Source organism: Silurus meridionalis, chromosome 7 (assembly GCF_014805685.1).
Source record: "Silurus meridionalis isolate SWU-2019-XX chromosome 7, ASM1480568v1, whole genome shotgun sequence".
Taxonomy (NCBI): Eukaryota; Metazoa; Chordata; class Actinopteri; order Siluriformes; family Siluridae; genus Silurus; species Silurus meridionalis.
In genome coordinates, this window is record NC_060890.1 from 11,987,534 (window position 1) to 12,005,793 (window position 18,260).

At 37.2% G+C, this 18,260-nt stretch overlaps 1 long non-coding RNA gene and 1 other non-coding gene across 3 annotated transcripts in view; both read right to left on the reverse strand.

The window, feature by feature from the left end:
- The window catches only part of LOC124389232, a 77,246-nt gene that overhangs the window by 27,350 nt on the left and 31,636 nt on the right, over positions 1 to 18,260 (reverse strand). The gene's annotated exons all lie outside the window — the stretch shown is intronic.
- Positions 11,818 to 11,889, reverse strand: trnae-cuc. The gene has a single exon. It is a non-coding gene; the product is annotated as a tRNA-Glu (tRNA).

Genomic DNA, 18,260 nt, shown 5'->3' on the forward strand with positions numbered 1-18,260 from the left:
AGCTACTGTTTATAAAGTTTTAATCTCAGTACTTATTAATTATTATAAAATTTCAACATTAGATTCAACACACACATGCACACACACCTAGACCTTCATTGGTATCCTACCTGAATCAGTCCACCTCTTAGAAACCATTGATATAATATAGAAATGCAGAATAACAGACAGGCAGTGATATTGAATGCTATTACTAAAGCAAGAAACCCAATTAACAGAAATCAATTAACTCTTTCACTTTAGCCACAGTTGCGCTGCCCACATACAGCATCACTAATGGATGCGTCAATACTAACCTCATAAAATGACCCCGGGTTTTCTGTGCATCATTGAAAATTTTTCTTGGGCATTATGGTTTTCTTGGGCAAATGTGTGTTTTACTTAACAATGTTTTCTTGAAAAGTCTGTATTGTAAATGGTCTTGTAAGTGTATGTGTGACCAAATCAACTTATCCTCTGTCTGCCATTGTGGAACACGAATATATTTGAGCTTGAGCAGTTTCCTACAGATGCGGTTTGCAAATTCTAGTGAGCTCTCTGAATATCCAATCAAAGGGTGTAAAAATGCCGTCATGATTGGACGCCTTCTAGATGGCCTCAGTTCACAATCTAATTGGTTAAAGCAATAGCCTTCAAGCAACATGGATTTTAGGCTAAATGTGTCCACAGTCCTGACTGTAAAGACTCAAAGCAGAAAGATATAAATCTGATTTGAAATACACTCCAACATAAACAGACACTCCTTGCAGCAGTGCACCTGAGAGAAATGCTATGAAATAAAGAGATTAGAATATTGGGAATCATTTGATGCATATTCATGGACAAAAATATAAGTCAGTCAAACATAAGTCAGTGATTTTGATAGAGTTTAAGCCAGCAGAAAAAGCCTGCAACTGATATATTGTATATAGTATTAGGTAAATACAAAGTAAATTCTATCATCTGTGTGTAATCATTTTTGCCAAAGAAAATATACTCGAATCAATACACTCTACTAAAATCATTGAAAAGTAATTTTGTGCTTCAATCTGAAGGTCTTTGGGTCTTTCTTAAATGTTTCTTATTTGTTTTTCTGGCAGAACGCAATGTTCTATCTAGAATTTAATAAAAAGTAATTGTTCCTCTACCAATATATGTATGAATTATTATTACATAAGGTAAAGATGAAGAGATAATCTGTTACTGACTTTCATTACAGTTTGTTCAGGTCAGGGTCACAGTAGTTCAATTTCAGAGCACACACATTTACACCTAGGGGCAATTTGTCAAAGCCAACACATCTACCTGCATGTTTTAAAAGGCACATGAGAAACTCAAAGGAAACCCATATGGACTTGGGGAAAAGGACCCAAGACTGCAGATCCAGTATCCAGTCAATGTGCATGTGGATGTGACGTTGGAACACAATTTGCTATATCACTGTGCAAGCCTAAAGATAAAAATAAAATAAAAAATAAAAAAATAAACAACACCATAATTTTTCTCATCAAGTATCAAAAAGCAGGGATGCCCTATTTTATTCCTGGTGATCCTACACTCTGTGGAAATTCATTTCCACCTGGCTTTAATATTCTGATGCTGTTGGCTGTGCTTAACTGGATCAGGTGTGTTAGATTAGATCAGGATGTTAGCTTATACCTTGATGTATGCTGGTAGATATTTAGAGGAAAGACTGGGTAGACATGCTCTTGAGTGTTTAAGGGTATAATTGATATTAGAGCTGGACTCAAGACTTGGGAAACAGCTATACTGTCAGATCAGACATGCAGCTAAAACTTCAAAAATCAAAAATTCTAATTAAAGACCTGCATTAGCTTTTTCTCTCTCTTTGCACTTCTGCTTCCACACCCACACCCACACACACACACACACACACTCACACACACTCATGCAAACACACACACCACACACACACCACGCATACACCCACATTCCGATACTGAGCATGTCAATTCCTATCCCAGTACCTCACAAAAACAGCAGGGGAAGAGAAATGTCAGTGAATTGGATGACCTTGAACTTAATATGCTATGGACTTTTTCACTTGTCAGTCACAAGTGTACATGAGCAGGTTTAGCATATGCAGTGTTTACAGAGCGTTGTATATACAAGTGTGAAATTTCACAGAATTCCAACAGCTTCGTTTGTCATGAGAAAATAACTGAAGCTGAAAAAGACAATAACAGACAGTTATTAGCACATTGGTTACAGCACTGAGGCAAGTTTTCTCTGCACAACAACAAAGATACTTCTGCTGATAATGTTTAAAATCGCGTAGTGTTCTCTCTCATTACCTACAGTCAGGACAGCTGGGGTGACATAATCAACACAGCAAATGAAATCAAGCTTTTAAAGAATGAGTATTCTAGACAGTATTGATCAATTGTCATTTAAAGCCCGAACTGGGTTTTGTAAAGCTTCTATAATAGGAAGCCTCTAACTGTAGCATATATAAAATCACTTCACAAACTGAGGAAATTATTTAGCATTATTTTAAGCCAAATATTTAATGTTTTTATTATTTGACAGTAGGGATAAACAAATGCATCATGAGCAGTTCATGTTGTATACAATAACAGACAGACATTCCCAACACACTGTGGTCTGGGTTGGCAGTGAGGCTACTCGCCTGAGCCACATTCTGCACAGATTAGCCTTGGCATGGAGCAGAACACTACAAAGGAAAACCCTGTCAGTCTTACCCACAAAGCCATTGAATACCACAGCTCATTCAACCTTAATTTACATCTCTTTGAATGAAGCTAAGCCATTTGCAAACTTTAATATATGCTTTATGTTAAATTGAACAAAAAGGTAACAGAAGTTACCACATTAGTAGACTTCTTGCACACTTGCATGATTTTACTATAAACAGAATGCTAGTTCACTTTTGCAAATGGGGTTAACCTCAAAAGAATACAATAAGAAGACTTACACAAAAGAGACATATGAAAGCACTTTGATTGTAACTTAATTCCAATGCAGTTACTTCCACATTCACCAGGGACATATGACATAACCAGAAAACAGGAGATGAATGTTAATCCTTGGGGCTGATAGAAAGTTGCTTCATATGGTGCAATTTATCATCCTGCAACAAGCCACTCAGAATTTATCATGACCAGAAAATGAAAGTTCTTTGGCTTCTTGTGATTCATCATGTCTGACATTCTTAAATCTGCAAACGGAAAAAGCAATGCATCACAGACAAGCTGATCTAGGCCACTTTAAGAAACCATTAGTGAAGGGAGTGATGGTGCTGATTGTGGCAGGGTCGTTTCCTCACTCAGACTCCGTGAGTTGCTATTTACAGAATGCTGATAATCACTCAGACGCCAAACGCTAGCCTACAGATACATATCATGGAATGGCCCAAGGCTTTTACACTTGAATTGCAGTAGGGCAGACATGCTCATGTATCTCATGTAAAGAAACAACTGCATTCATGCAAAAACTTACAAAAGTGCATAAAATGGACAAATCCAGAGATATAGAGTGATGGGAGCTCATCAATCACACTTTCTCGGGGGGTTCAACATGACCAAGCTTAATGTCCATTGTGCAATCAGTCTTACAAAGCACTCCAATATTGGTTTACAGTCCCAAGACCTTAGTTTGGCTTGGGGCTGTACCTAAAGGCTCCTCAGCAAATCAAAGTTGTTTATAATGACTTTTTGACTTGTGAAGGAGTGCAAAAGGCAGAGTGGGAAAAAAAGAAAGAAAGAAAGAAAGAAAGAAAGAAAGAAAGAAAGAAAGAAAGAAAGAAAGAAAGAAAGAAAGTGAGAGAGACAGACGTAGCACAGATGTGACTGCTCTTTGCTTTTCACATTACTGTGGCCTCTGCATGGTTGGAGCAAGAACTAGGCTCTCCATCCATCATTTCTTCTTACACAGTCAGATCAGGAAGGGAGCAGGACCCAGCGGAGAGCCTGACACCATGCAGCTTTATCAGTGTTACATTTCCAGTAGTTCAGTTAAGATGAAAAAAATTAAACAGTACTGGTCCCATGTTATCCAATCTAAATGACAAAACCAAATTTAAAATACTCGTGGTAGAATTTGGCAGGCATCGAAGAATTTTTGATCCACCAAAACAACATTAGAGCATCTGATTACACTGAGGCAAGAGAATCCAACAAGTATTACTGCTCCCTGAGATGTTAATCCAATCCTGAAATAAGCACCCTAACTCCAGTTCCCTCTGGTCTCCTCTTCTCAGGGTGACCCTATAAAGCTTTCTACATGACTCAACAGATGAAACACTCTACTTTAAGAGCATGGGGAGCGACTTGGATGCATTGCTGTACATTGTCACATCTGCAAACTATAATAAAAAAGTTGTTTGAAATGAAGACCTTTTTTCCACTGATATTCACTAACAAAGGACAAACCATGTCTTTTGAAAACTGAGGACATTCGAATTGGAGGCCAAAGAGGGTTTAGCAGAGTATTGTATTTTTTAACCTTACTTAAAAAAATTATTTATTTAATTTTAATAAATTATATTTAATATATAATATCAATATCATTTCACACACTGAAGAGTTTATAACACACCAAAGTACATCATGGCCAATGGCCAGCAAACAAGTTTCATATAAATGTTAACAAGTGTTTGATAAAGGCAATGTGGCAAGTAGATCTCTCATTCTCTTGATCTTATCCTTCTGATCTCATCCTCTATCACATAATAAGCATGTAGCAAAGTTTTTCTTCCCAGAAATATAATGAAACCCTTTCATCTGGCTACTAAATGCAGGAGTGAACATGACATGAACATAATTAATGATGTTGCCACATAGGGTATGTTGTGAGTACAATTAGTCAAATAGAAGATGATAGTGGGTTCTCTGGCTTCCTCTTTATTAAGTCTTTACACCCCCAGAGTCTGTCTTCTGCCCAACATACTCCCACACACTCAACTCATTGGCCACCCAATAAAATGCCCATATCAGATATATCTGTTGATTTAATCTATAATTTACTTTCATTAACTTTTAATTCTGTGCATTTTATATTGTTTATTTTGTTATTTAGCATATATATATATATATATATATATATATATATATATATGTGTGTGTGTGTGTGTGTGTGTGTGTGTGTGTGTGTGTGTGTGTGTGTGTGTGTGTGTTATTTTTTAATCAGAACTGCACAGTTCATTTAGTTAACCTAATTACTCATTTATCTGGCCTACCATTCACCACAGAATATCTTGAGAAATGAGTCAAATTCAAATTGACTGGTGTGATTTCAGTAGACCATTGAGCACTAATGCTTGGAATTTGATCAACCAAGGGCATCTCAGTAGCATAGTGTGGAGAAGATTTTTCCAGACTTTGCCCTGTCTAGTTAAATGTCTCCTCCTCATGCACTGTTGCTTTTGTTGTTATCAGTGTGAGAGCATGTGTGACATTAGACAACTTCCCCTTCTCCATTCAGGCAAACAAAAAACCCTCAATGGATTCATAGGCACTGAACCTTAATTAGAATAATAGTGGTGGTACATCTAAATGAGCACAGCAGAGTCATGTGGGCCTTTGTTTATGTCTGCGGTGCAGGGTAAATAGGCTGTCATTTATCACGGCTCGTGTTTGTTGTAGAACGCAGCTCAGCGGCAGATCTTATCTCCTCAGACTGGGCCATTCACTGACTGCTGATACTTACCACAAAACAGCCACCCCAACACATACACTACATCCTCCAAATATGTCATACTGTACAAGCCATTGGAAATCCAGACACATTTTACAGATTCCCTGCAGCTCACTGGTACTCGTCTGATAGAGGAAGGGGCGGAATCATATCAGGCTTGATAAGCTCCTTTATCGAAGATTATACACACATTTCAAACACATTTTGCCCAATTATAAAAGCAATTAAAGCCATTCACATGGGAAACTTTGTTGTCCTTATCAACAGGAAATGTTTCCACCTCACGCCATTGAGTGTGCTGAAACGAAGCACTGAGGTCATACTCTAGAAATCTAGAATTACACTCAATATTTGCTTTAGTATGAAGGATAATTGCCATTCATCAATCTTTAAATACTAACTTGTCTCTTTTAGAGTACAAAAATAACAAAGTATATTAGCATATTACAAATATATCTAATCTGGTAGGTTGTATATGTGAGGCCATTCTAAGAACTGTTTAGCATTATGAGCACCTATAGCGTGTTTTATCAAGGAATTCATTCACTCTTTCCCTAGCAGTGAGATACATGAAACTGGGAAAGACCTTTTCAATGATCCTAGGATCCTATCACTCACTGCTGAAATATACTACACACAACAAAAACTCAATAAAAGTGAAGAGTCTGTGTTCCACAAGCTTGTCTGTGTACCATGCTCTCTGCTTTTTGCTGTAAAGAATGGATGCTGCAAAATGCAGACTAGAAATCGCTTTCCTTGTTTCTGAAAATTCCCATCATAATGGGAAGATCCTCTTATGTCAGCATGAAACAAAAACAATAGTAGCATCTAATGTGAAGAGCAGAGAGGAACAGCATGATAACAAATTTTGGACTCAATACTAGGTGCAGTTTCGAGATTTTTGTATGAGTATTATTGTCTTAGAATCTCCCTAAAAGACATAGACACATGTAGACTATAAAGGTTATAGTTATATATCTATTTAAACTACAAAAAGTAAATCGAGTAAATGGTAATATACAAACAAATACTATGATACAACATAAAAATAGGGCTATGATTGGTTTTATACCCCAGTATTTTAATCACGTTTCCTCAAATTTAGGGAACATAACAATTACACACATTTTAGGTCACTATACATTTCTTTTGGCACATCAAGTAGGGCCTCTACTTTTCAAACCTTTGATCGGAGACAGATTCATTTAATCTTTAATTCACTATATTAAAATATAGTGATATTCAATACAGTACTGGGCAAAGGTTTTAGGCAGGTGTGAAGAAATGCTTAAAGTGAGAATACACTTCAAACACTTCTACAGGGACTTAGATTAGAGTCAGGTGTATGATTAACTAGTTATACGAAGCAGGTTCTAATGATCATCAATTTCATATGTAGGTTAAAACACAGTCATTAACTGAAACAGAAACAGCTGTGTGTAGGAGGCTTAAAACTGGGTTAGCCACACTGCTATTTATGCCGGGCACACACTGTGCGATTTTTAATTTTAAAAATAATTATTGCTTGTCAGACTGTACAAACATGATCCCCATGTCACACTGTAGGATTTCAGTTGTCATAATGTCACACTGTATGACAGTCAAAAACTATACCAGCAAAGTCTTTCCCAGGCAAAAATTTCAAAGCATACTGGTGTTTAAAGATGTGCTGTTCAAGCTATTTTAAATAGTCAAGCAAATCTGAGGACTGTAGATTGTTGACTGCCGTGGTGGCCAAGGAAGCTTAATGCAGCAGATGAAAGATACATCATGCTTAATTCACTTCGACTTTGGAAGATGTCCAATGTGCCATCAGCAAAGATTTGGTAGAAACCAATGAGGTACAAGTACACCCATCTACTGTCTAGAGAAGTTTGTCCAGAATTGGTCTTCCTGGAAGAATTGTGGGCAAAAAGTCATACCGCGGACATGGCAACAAGGCTAAATGACTCAGATTTTCACAAAAACATAAATACTAGGGTGCAAAAAAAAAATGGCAGTAGGTGCTCTGGATTGATGAGTCAAATTCTGACATATTTGTTTCTAGCTGGAGTCAAGTTGTTTGCTGAAGGGTACGATAATGATTGTCTGCAGGCTACAGTGAACTATGGAGGAGGTTTCTTGCAAATTTACAGATTTCATCAGGATTAATGGTGTCCTCAATGCTTAGAAGTACGGGCAGATACTTATCAATCATGCACTACCATCAGGGAGGCATCTGTCCGGCCCCAAACTTATTCTGTGGCAGGACAACAAACCAAAAATACAGCCAATGTCATACAGCACAGAGAAGAGTCCTGGAAGTGATGGTTTGGCCCCATAGAGCCTTAAAGATCTTTACATCATCAGGTCTGTCAGGGATTATATAAAGAGACTGCAGGATTTGAGACAGCCTACATCCACAGAAGATCTGTAGTTAGTTCTCCAATATGTTTGGAACAATCTACCTGCCAAGTTCCCTTTAAAAACGCTGTGCAAGTGAAGAATTGATGCTAAAGGGTGGTCACACCAAATATCGAATTGATTTGGATTTGTGTACTGTTTATTAACTTTCTATTTTCTTAATTACTTTGCATCTTGTTGTATGACCACTACATTTCTGCTCTCAAAGTCTTCTTTGAATATTGGGTTGTAACATCTTCACTCCTGTCACTACAATCCTCACTACTGTTGGTTATTTTTTTGTATTTTATTTTTTTTGTATTTGGTGTCTCTGTTTTTCATCACAGCTCTCCCAATGTTTCTATCATCAACTGTTATTGTTTTCATAGGCTAAATAATTTTGTTTCTGTTGTTCACCAGTGGTTTCTTTTTTTCACAACATTCCAAATTGCTATATTGGCTATGCCCAATGTTTTTGCAATGCTTCTGATTAATTGTTTTACCTTTCTCATCTTCAGAATGGCTTGTTAAGACAACCATGCAGCTATCCTTTTTAACAGCAAATGTAGTATTCTTATGTAAGCACAATAAGAGTAAAGAAAAAGGAAATATGACAGTGCAGTGGTGTATGCGAAATGTGTAAAGTTATGAAAATAAGCAATTTTATTAGTTGTATTGTTTTAGGATTTGAATGTAATAGGTGTATGTAAATGTAAAATTTAAAATTTCAGGGAAGTTTTCAACTGTCTAACCTGGAAAATATTGGGTATATTAGTGGGGAGCTGATGTTGATCAGATTTTTACCAGGTTATTCATGTTTGCAGAGGCTTTTCTTTTCTTTTTATTGTGTAATTAATTAATTCTTACGCATCCAAATTAATATGCACAATTTGGTTTGGTTTTTATTAGAAAACGTGCCAGAGTGAGTGCTGGTCAAATTAAATGAAGCATTGAAAGTATCAGACATAGAGTCAAACCATTTACAATGTCATAGTATACCTCTCTAGAGCCTCCTGATGATTGTTTGCAAGAATGAAAGGGGAAAATGGAAGATTATCCTAGCTCTCAACACCTGTCATCTCCAAAGTGTTAACAAAAACAAAGCTTAATGGTGTGATAAAGAGTGTTGACAGAGCCAGAGGCAGTTGTATTTTAGCAAGTTAATAGGTGTTTCTTAGAACTTATCTCCTGCACTCTTGTACTTCCTCCTGTTTGTTGCCTTTTATTCCTGTTTCACTGCTCCCACATACAGTTAAATCACCTTCTCCAGGTGTGAGTGTGTGTCCTCAGTTGTACCCTGAGTACATGGGGAAGGTATGAACCCCCATTGCCCTCCACTGTGCCCTGAAGGTTTCTGAGACAGGCCAATTAAAAGCATATGAGTTGAGGCAAACTCTGTAACCAACTTTTGAAATATGAACCACAATGAACTTAGGGTAATGTCAAATGTGTTGTAACCACCCAATAATACTTTAAAATACAAAGAAGACAAACTTTGCATTAAAACTATTTTAATAACCACTGACTTGAGTCTAACAGAGAGCCATAGCATATACGATCACAGCTACACATATATCTGTGATTCTGGTGCCAGACTTTAGCTCATGAAAAATGATGTAGCTTGACAGGTATTTGGGGACCAATTTCCACTTGAGTTGGTCTTGATACCTTGACATTTCTTTTTCTCTTGTGCCTTTTCTGTCTTCCTCTCTTTTAAATGCTCCTGCAAAGTTTTAGTTTGGGAAATAAATCAAGGTGATACAATAAAAAAAAAGCTGCAAGATTCTTTAGCAGATCCTGCAGCCAAATCACCCATGCTCATTCTCACACTTAAACACAGTTTCATACACACATTCCTGTATGCAAATACACACACACACACACACACACACACACACACACACTCACACATGGACTAGCCTAAAATATGCAACTGCTATACACACATACTCACCACCCAAGCTCTCTGTTTATTTATTTTGGGTGTAACTCTGAAACCATGGTGCTGGATTATACATCACTTCATCTTTAATTTCAAATGGCACAAAGACAAACAGACCCCACTTTATATTATTCTTTGCCTTCCTTACTTTCTGTCTTTGTCTCTCTCTCCCTCTTTTTCTCTCTTTTCTTCTCTGATTATAGAGAAACAGATTCTGTACAACTAATCACACAGTGCAGAACTAGTGAGCTCAGCTGTTCCACTGAACAGGCCAAATTCGACTCTCTTGCACAGTCACCTTCTCATTCGCTTCCTCTTCCTCTTGATGAGGTAGAACTGAGTGCAGATTTATCTAAACTCGAAGTCCAGCTGGGTCTGATCACACTCCAATATAACCTCTCTGAAAACTTCTCTATTTCATACTATCTGTGCTTCTATGCATTATAATGGATGCTGAGAAGGGTGACATGTCGATTTTCTCTATGAAACATAAAATTCAAAGCCATAATTATTTGACATATTTGTATTTATGGTCTCCCAGCGGCCACTGGTAAACCAGGAAACATTACATTTTCCTAGTGGGTTTTCTAGGAATCTCAATGTCCAAAGTTGGACACACAAGGGATTTTAAAGAAAAACAATTAGAAAATATTAGCTTAACAGGTGTTCTTCATCACTCTTTAAGCACCTACTATTTTTTTGCCATGTCTCATGTTTAAGTCTATTCTCCCTGTTATATATCAGGGCCTATTTCATACTTGACATACAAAATGCTAAATATCTACAAACTACACCATGAGTCTGGTGCAGATTTTTACCATTGCTGGTGCAAAAGATTGACCAGGTCTCTCTCTCACACTCACACACACACACACACACACACACACACACACACACACACACACACACACAGCTTGAAAGTAAAAAGCATAATATACTTAAAATAAATGAAAGAGAAATGCTGGATAGACTGAATTCTGAAAATGCTCATAAAGTGCCATGAGCTGATTCCGTATATTGACATCACTGTTATTATTATTCTTTTTTTTTTTATTTTATTAATACCACATTTTCTTACAGTTTGGTATTTGACCAATTCCCATCCACTATCCAAGCACAGAGAAAGCAAATACATGCTTTTCTCAAAACACATGAAGTCAGCCTTTTAAAATCTGCTGCTAATGTGATATCACAATGCAGCTGAACAAACTCAGAGGAACACACCAACCACACATTTTCAGCATACATGAGCTTAAAATGCCTTCAATTGGTTAGTATAGCTTTAAAATAATGCCCCCCAAAAGCACCTGTTTATCAAAGATACAAACTTATGATCTTCATATGACAGGGTGTTTTTTGTTGAGAAAAGTACAAAAATTGTGATTTTTAAATAATTAAATAATTATAACCTTGTAACATGAGGAACTAAACATGGCTTTTGCAGTTAATATAATTAGATTAAACACTACCTACTGGTTATTACAGATCTGCTTTCTTGGTGAGGCCCCATCACTATGCTTAGGGCTGGGTGACATTGCAGAAAAATAATATAAAACAAATTTAGGTTAAGATTTTCTATTTATAATTCTATTTATATAATGCAGTTATGAGACTGTAAATTATATTTTAAGTATATAAGGTTTTTTATTTACTTTATTTAATCTGTAAACTAATACTTTCTTTCGGCTTCTTCCTTTAGGGGTCCCCACAGTGGACCATCCGTATGTTTCATTTGGCATATGTTTTTACGCTGGATGCCCTTCCTAACGCAACCCTCCCTATTTATCCAGGCTTAGGACCGGCACTAACGCTTGTGCAACCCTAATGGCTGGGGTTGGTTCCCTGACCGGGGATCGAACCCGGGCCGCAGCGTTGAGAGCGCCGCATCCTAACCACTAGACCACCAGGGACCCTCTTTATTTAATCTGTAGATGTGCAAAAATATTACCAGGACCATATAATAACAAATAAGGCTGGCAGATTCTTTCTTTAATAACATATATAAAGAAACTTTATAGAAACCCCTATTGTCTTACTATTTCCTATAGATGGTGCTGTTACTATTTTCGAACAGCGTAGTAAACCTTTTTTAAAAATTGTCTTTAATTACACTAAATGCCACAACTAAGAAGTAATTTTCTCAAATCTGAGTTCCCTATTCTTGGAAAGATGTCAAACTAACATGGCAGCATACAAAAACAGAAAAGTAAAATGTTCTTTAAATGAGATATACTGCATGCTAAAGAAGTATTAGCTTTATATCAATGAACATGCAGACATACATGTTTGTTAAATCTAAAACATTAGCCATACATTTTTCTGTGGAAAATAGTACAGTACAGCACTTCTTTGAGTTATTTTTTGGAGGTGTTCATTTTCCCACTTCATCTGTCTAATGTGCTAATGTAAAAAAAAAACTAATTCCAAGAAGCAAATTACTGCTTAGGATGTAATGCAGCATTTATTTTAAAATATCATATTTTAAACTGTAAGAACTATTAAACTTGTTAATCTAACTTTTCAAACCTGTACCAATTCCATAGTTATGAAATGATATTTGAACCTTTCATTTGCTATGAGCTCAGTCCTCTGCAAATGCTGTTTGTTTATCTTGGCTTTTTTTCCTTCAAAGCATGCTGTGTTTGGGAGTAGTGCAGGCAGTATGAAGCATTTATCAAGTTATGATGATGGTGTTTTTTCCTTTGTATGGGTATTGGAAACATTCATGTAATATTTTATTTATGATATATATATATATATATATATATATATATATATATATATATATATATATATATATATATACTTCTGAAAGATGATGAGAGATCGGGAAGACAACCCCTGAAAACGTTGAAACCGTCTGGCAACTTGTGCATGATGATCGTGGGAAAACAATCTACATGATCCTCATCTTCCTCACTTTCGCATGCACCCTAGTCCTGCAGACTTCACCTCCTTCCTGAAGATGAACATCCAGTAATCGCCATTTTGAGACCATTGCAAAGATCCATTACGAATTGCAGAAGATGCTTGACATGCTTTGAAAGAAAGACTTCCAGGACGTATTTCATTGGCGTGGACACTGAGAGCACTGTATTGCTGTACAAGGGGACTATTTTGAGAGTGATAGTGTGTGAATGTAGATAAATAAAGTACTTTCTTGTAAACATATATGTATTTGGACATTGGACAAGGGCATTAGTAATGTCCGGTATGGAGGTAAAGTAAAGAGACCTTGGGTGGAGTCAGCATTCTGATTCATCCCAAAGCTTTGTGCAGTCCACTCAAGCTCTTTCACTTCAAACTATGTATACCATATCTTCATGGAGCTTGCCTTGTGCACAGGGATATTGTAATGCAGGAACAGGTTTTTATGTTTTCAGGTTTTTCCATTCTTTTGGGTTGGTCACACAAAATTTGGCATGTGCCCTCTTTGTTGTATGCCTCACCTTATACTTAAGCTTAATGCATGACCTCAGAGGGCCTTTTCTTTTTTGACACCAAGTGACTCAGACCAAGGAACTTTAATCCAAGTGACCTTGAACCCTGTGTGTGTGCTCTGAGCAAGAATACTCTTCTTTCAGTAAAACCATTAAAGGATTACCCTGTTTTACTTGTTGCTGTGGTTTTTGGGTTTGGAGCAAATTGTTATCTTCCAATTACACTGTCGGGGCTGAGGCTGAAATACATGTAGATTTTGCATTAAGATGGATGTTCTTCACTTTTGTCTATACAACAGTGTTAAACCTGAGGAATGCTATTATTAAGCAGTCTAAATGAGGAATATGTTTTGGTCGCTTTGTAAGTCTAATAGACACATGCATCATGACATGGGCTGCATTTTGATTAACAACATCATACCATGAAGTCATAAAAAAATGGGTGCAAATGTGCAGTGTTGTGATTACACAAGCCATTACTGTGCTGTGTAAAGGACTGAAAAAATTATGATTGAAGAAGAACTGATTAGACCAGGGCAAATGCATTGTAAATGTAGTCATTTTAACAAAACTCTGTTTTATCATTGCAATAAAAATGTTCTAGGATATCACAAAATGTTTATTTTTTCCTCTGTTTGTTCTGTAGGTAAAATTAATACATAAATGATCTAGTTTGCTATTGTTCATAACTGAGGTGATGGGTCTTTTGATGAATTTTTAGAATGTTATCAGAAAGTATAGTGAAGAGGACTTCAAAAAGTAAATTTTCTGTGTAAACAGCATGATTGGAAGTCTGTAATTACACTGGTGAAGATAGGGAGCGAGAAGAGATTTGGATGAGTGGACCTATTCCCTACAGATTCTTCTGAATGCACATCCACACGCATTGCACACGCATTACTGAAGAGAATAGAGCAGAGCAGAAATACATATGGACCAAAAAGATTTCATAATAGTCCACTGATAGAACCTTGCAATCTGTTCCACCTATCTAAACATTAAAGTGTTTGATGTAATAATACATGAAGAATATGAAGAAGTGTCTGTCTGTTTTTTTTGAAAGGATGCTTTATTTAATAGGGCTACTGCCAGAAGTGGTCTGGAATGGTCATTAAGGTCTTGATGCAGAATGGAAGGAATACCATGCTGCGTTTTAAATATTTAGGCTTGCCTCTGAGACCCATAATGCCCTGTTTATTTTTTATAAATCTTTTTTTTTCAAAACCAGGAATAAACAGACTAGGACAAAGACAAATTGTGGTGGTATGTGCCTAAATGTATGTGTTTACTTCAGTCCTGACAGAGAGAGAGAGAGAGAGAGAGAGAGAGAGAGAGAGAGAGAGTACAAATAAGGAAGGAGAGATTAAAAGAAAATGATAAAGTGAGAAAGAGAGGGAACGAGAAAGAGAAACAGGGAGTTTCTCTTGGAATTTTGCCTCTTGCTGAATGGTCATGCTAGAAGAGTTTTAATCTCTCCCTTAGCCCCCTTGCATCTCTTGTTCCCACTCTCATTCATGCCTGGCCCAGTTCATCAGAAGACTAAGGAGAACACTCAAGCCAGGTGTGAAAGAAGACATTTTGCACTCAAGCACAAATTTGCTGGTGCTGAAAAGCAAAACCATCTGGTGAATAGCCGACCGAATATGACAGTGAGAAATGTTATGGGTGTAGAACATGTGCTGAGTCCAGCACTTTGCTCTATTGTGGCAATGCAATACGCTGTCACGATAAAACTCTTGCAATCACTGGTTGTTCTTAGTGATGCTGACAGATTAAACTGCCTATGCCCATGTCTGTGCATAACATCAACGAATAAATTATATTGCAGCTTAAACAGTGCTTTGAGTGAAGAACCACCTGCAGTGTAGTATTAGTAGAGTAAAGCTGGTGTGTATGGCAATACAATTGAAGAGAAAGTGCAGAGACTGAGGTCATTCGCTCTAGCTCAGCAGTCCCGTTCAGGAAACAGGCAAACACCTGTTTAAATGTTTCACAGGTCAGAGGTTTCATTGCAAATACATAGCAATATTGTTTATGGGAGTCAGCATGGATCGGGAAAAACATTTAAATGCAACATTGCCTGGGACGTCCTCTGAGAAAATAGCTTATGGTAGGTCAGCACTACATAGACAGAGCAAAGCAGAGGTCCAATGAGAGGACACAGCAAAAATCCAACATGACCAGCAAGAGCCAGAAACATGCCTGTATGAATTACAGGATTTAAGGAAGGATTTATATGGTGAATCTTAGGAAAATGTATCTCAATTTAATACACAACCCCTGAGAGAGGAATTTTAGGTTAATGTACAAGGCAGTGGTGGTGGGATCAGGGAGGAAATGACAACTATTTCTCTATTTTTGCCTTCTCTCTCTCTCTCTCTCTCTCTCTCTCTCTCTTTCTCTCTCTTTCTTTTCCTCTCCCAAAAACTGTAATACGATACTTTACTATGATCCACAGAGATTTACCCTGTATCTTGTTTAACCCCAGCTCATAGCCAGACCGGAACTGCAGGGCATCTGTCTGCCAGCTAATGGCCCCTAATTGTGCCCTAATAGAGAAAGCAATGCAAAGGCAGAAGGAAGAGAGAAATGCAGAGGAGAGAGAGGGAAGAACAGGAATAGGAAGGGGAAAAGGGCAATTTAAGTAGAAAAATATTAATGCAATCAAGGCAATTAGTGGCTTTGGGATAACATTCCTATGGTGTAGACTGTTTACTTTCGGGGAGAACGGCGGAATATGTAAAAGTGCTGAGCTGTGGGTGTCTGTCCATTACAATACAACAAGCATGAATCTCCCTTCTTTCACACGCACACACACACACACACACACACACACACACACACACACACACACACACAGACACACACACAGTATGTAAATGCAAGTGGCATGCACCGACACTGAAAAAACCTTTATAAACACTAAATTTTACACATTCGATACATACACCACTACACTACTAGGGCCTGTTTTAATGATAAATAAAGCATGAAATTACAAATGTGGTGTTTGAAATAATGGATGAATGGAAAAGAACACATAGTTTGGAAAATCTATGTTTTAAGAAGATTGTGGGCACAAGAAAGACAGTGGGCGAGAGTGAGGGCAGTTTACAGCGATGAGGAAAAGGGTGCGAAGAATATTGGCATTTAGGTATTTGTTAGATCACGTGGGTATATTAGCTGATAGACAATCTGCTTCTGCTTTTTGGAGAAGACTGCTTGAGTAAAAGGAGGTGAGTGGGGGAGCATGGAACTGCACTTATACAAGCTCTCAGATACACACAAAGCCATCACCCACTGAGTCTGGACACCACACATAAACTGAATGTTGGTTAAATACACTACATCTATGCATAAGACATTCATGAACTTATTTATGTATATATGTGAGTATATAAAAATCCAGGGAGTAACTGATTATAGTTCTGTATTAAGTGTACAGGTAATAAAAAAACTTTCTGAGCAGTGCACAAATTTTCCAGAGACAGAACTTTGGCCCAAAGTTCTTTATCAGCTGTGCAAACAATGTGTTTCTAAAGCTGTAGAAGAAAACGCCAGTTAAGATTTTAATACAGTCTGTGCTAATGAATAGAAAGCCATTCTAATGCATCAACTTTAATATTTGCTGAATTCCGTCCTGAAAGGCAGTGCTCACTTTCAGAGTGACAAAGTACACATCCACAGGCTAGAGGGTGTGGATTTAAGGGGTCAACATACATGGATGTCCCCTAATTGGCTCCTACCAAAGATGTATCCGGCATGCCCCACTGGACTGAGACTATGGTCTAGACTTAGGAGAGACTGGACAGATTCTATCTCACTGCTGGCTTGGAAATGACTGAGGAGCTGGAATCTGGTCTACACCAGACAAAATTGTTCTAAAAAAATCGTATTTAAACTAATTCTGAAACTACTGAATTTATCAACAAAAACATATGCACCAAAATTACTGATACTCTTAAAGAATATTAAAAGAAATGCAGATGTAACAAGCAATGCTACTCTCAACACCTGGAAAGCTCAGAAGGGAAAAGCTGTTCTTAGGTCAAACTTAGACATATGTGGGCTTCATACAAAAACGTGAAAAAAGAGGCTATTTTGGAGATTTCTGGCCTTGGCATTATATGCTGTTCTTAGACTGAGAACATAGTTGCCATAGTAAAGCATAGCAAAGGTGGCTACACACTAATTCAATAATTAGATAAATCAGTAGTATAGGATATGTGTGCAGGCCAAACAAATTACATCTATCACTATTTTCAAAATACAAGTCACACAGTTTTCCCACTTTCCAACATACAGAAAATGTAAAACAAGATCTCACTATTATTCATTTGATTTGTTTATTGGTACCACCTTCCAGTTACTTATGCCACACAAAAATCTATAGCATGCACTAGTTGATACAAACTACAAATGGGAAACAGGGATGTATTTTGGCTGCTGGTAGACAAACTTTATAGTTTTTAGCTTTGCAGAGACCCCTGAAAAAAGAAAATATTTGTAAGAACTTGCATGTACAAAATGGAGCAAAATACAATACAGTGCAGTGGAAAACTGTCATATAACTTCTAGTTCTGAGCTGATTTATGGACATGTGTTTACTAAGGCAGTTGTTTAAAACTGTACTCTTGTGTGACGGTAAGAGTATCTGCGGCCTTGAAACAATATGAGATGCAAAAATGGCTAAACTGTGCATGAAACAATGCTCAGGAGAGCCTGGTGCACCCAGCTATAGTGTAGCTGTATAAATCATTTTCTATTAGTTCTCAATGGTTTTCTCCTCCATGCTGTCAATAAAATGTTTTTAATAACAACAGTAAATAAAATATACACAA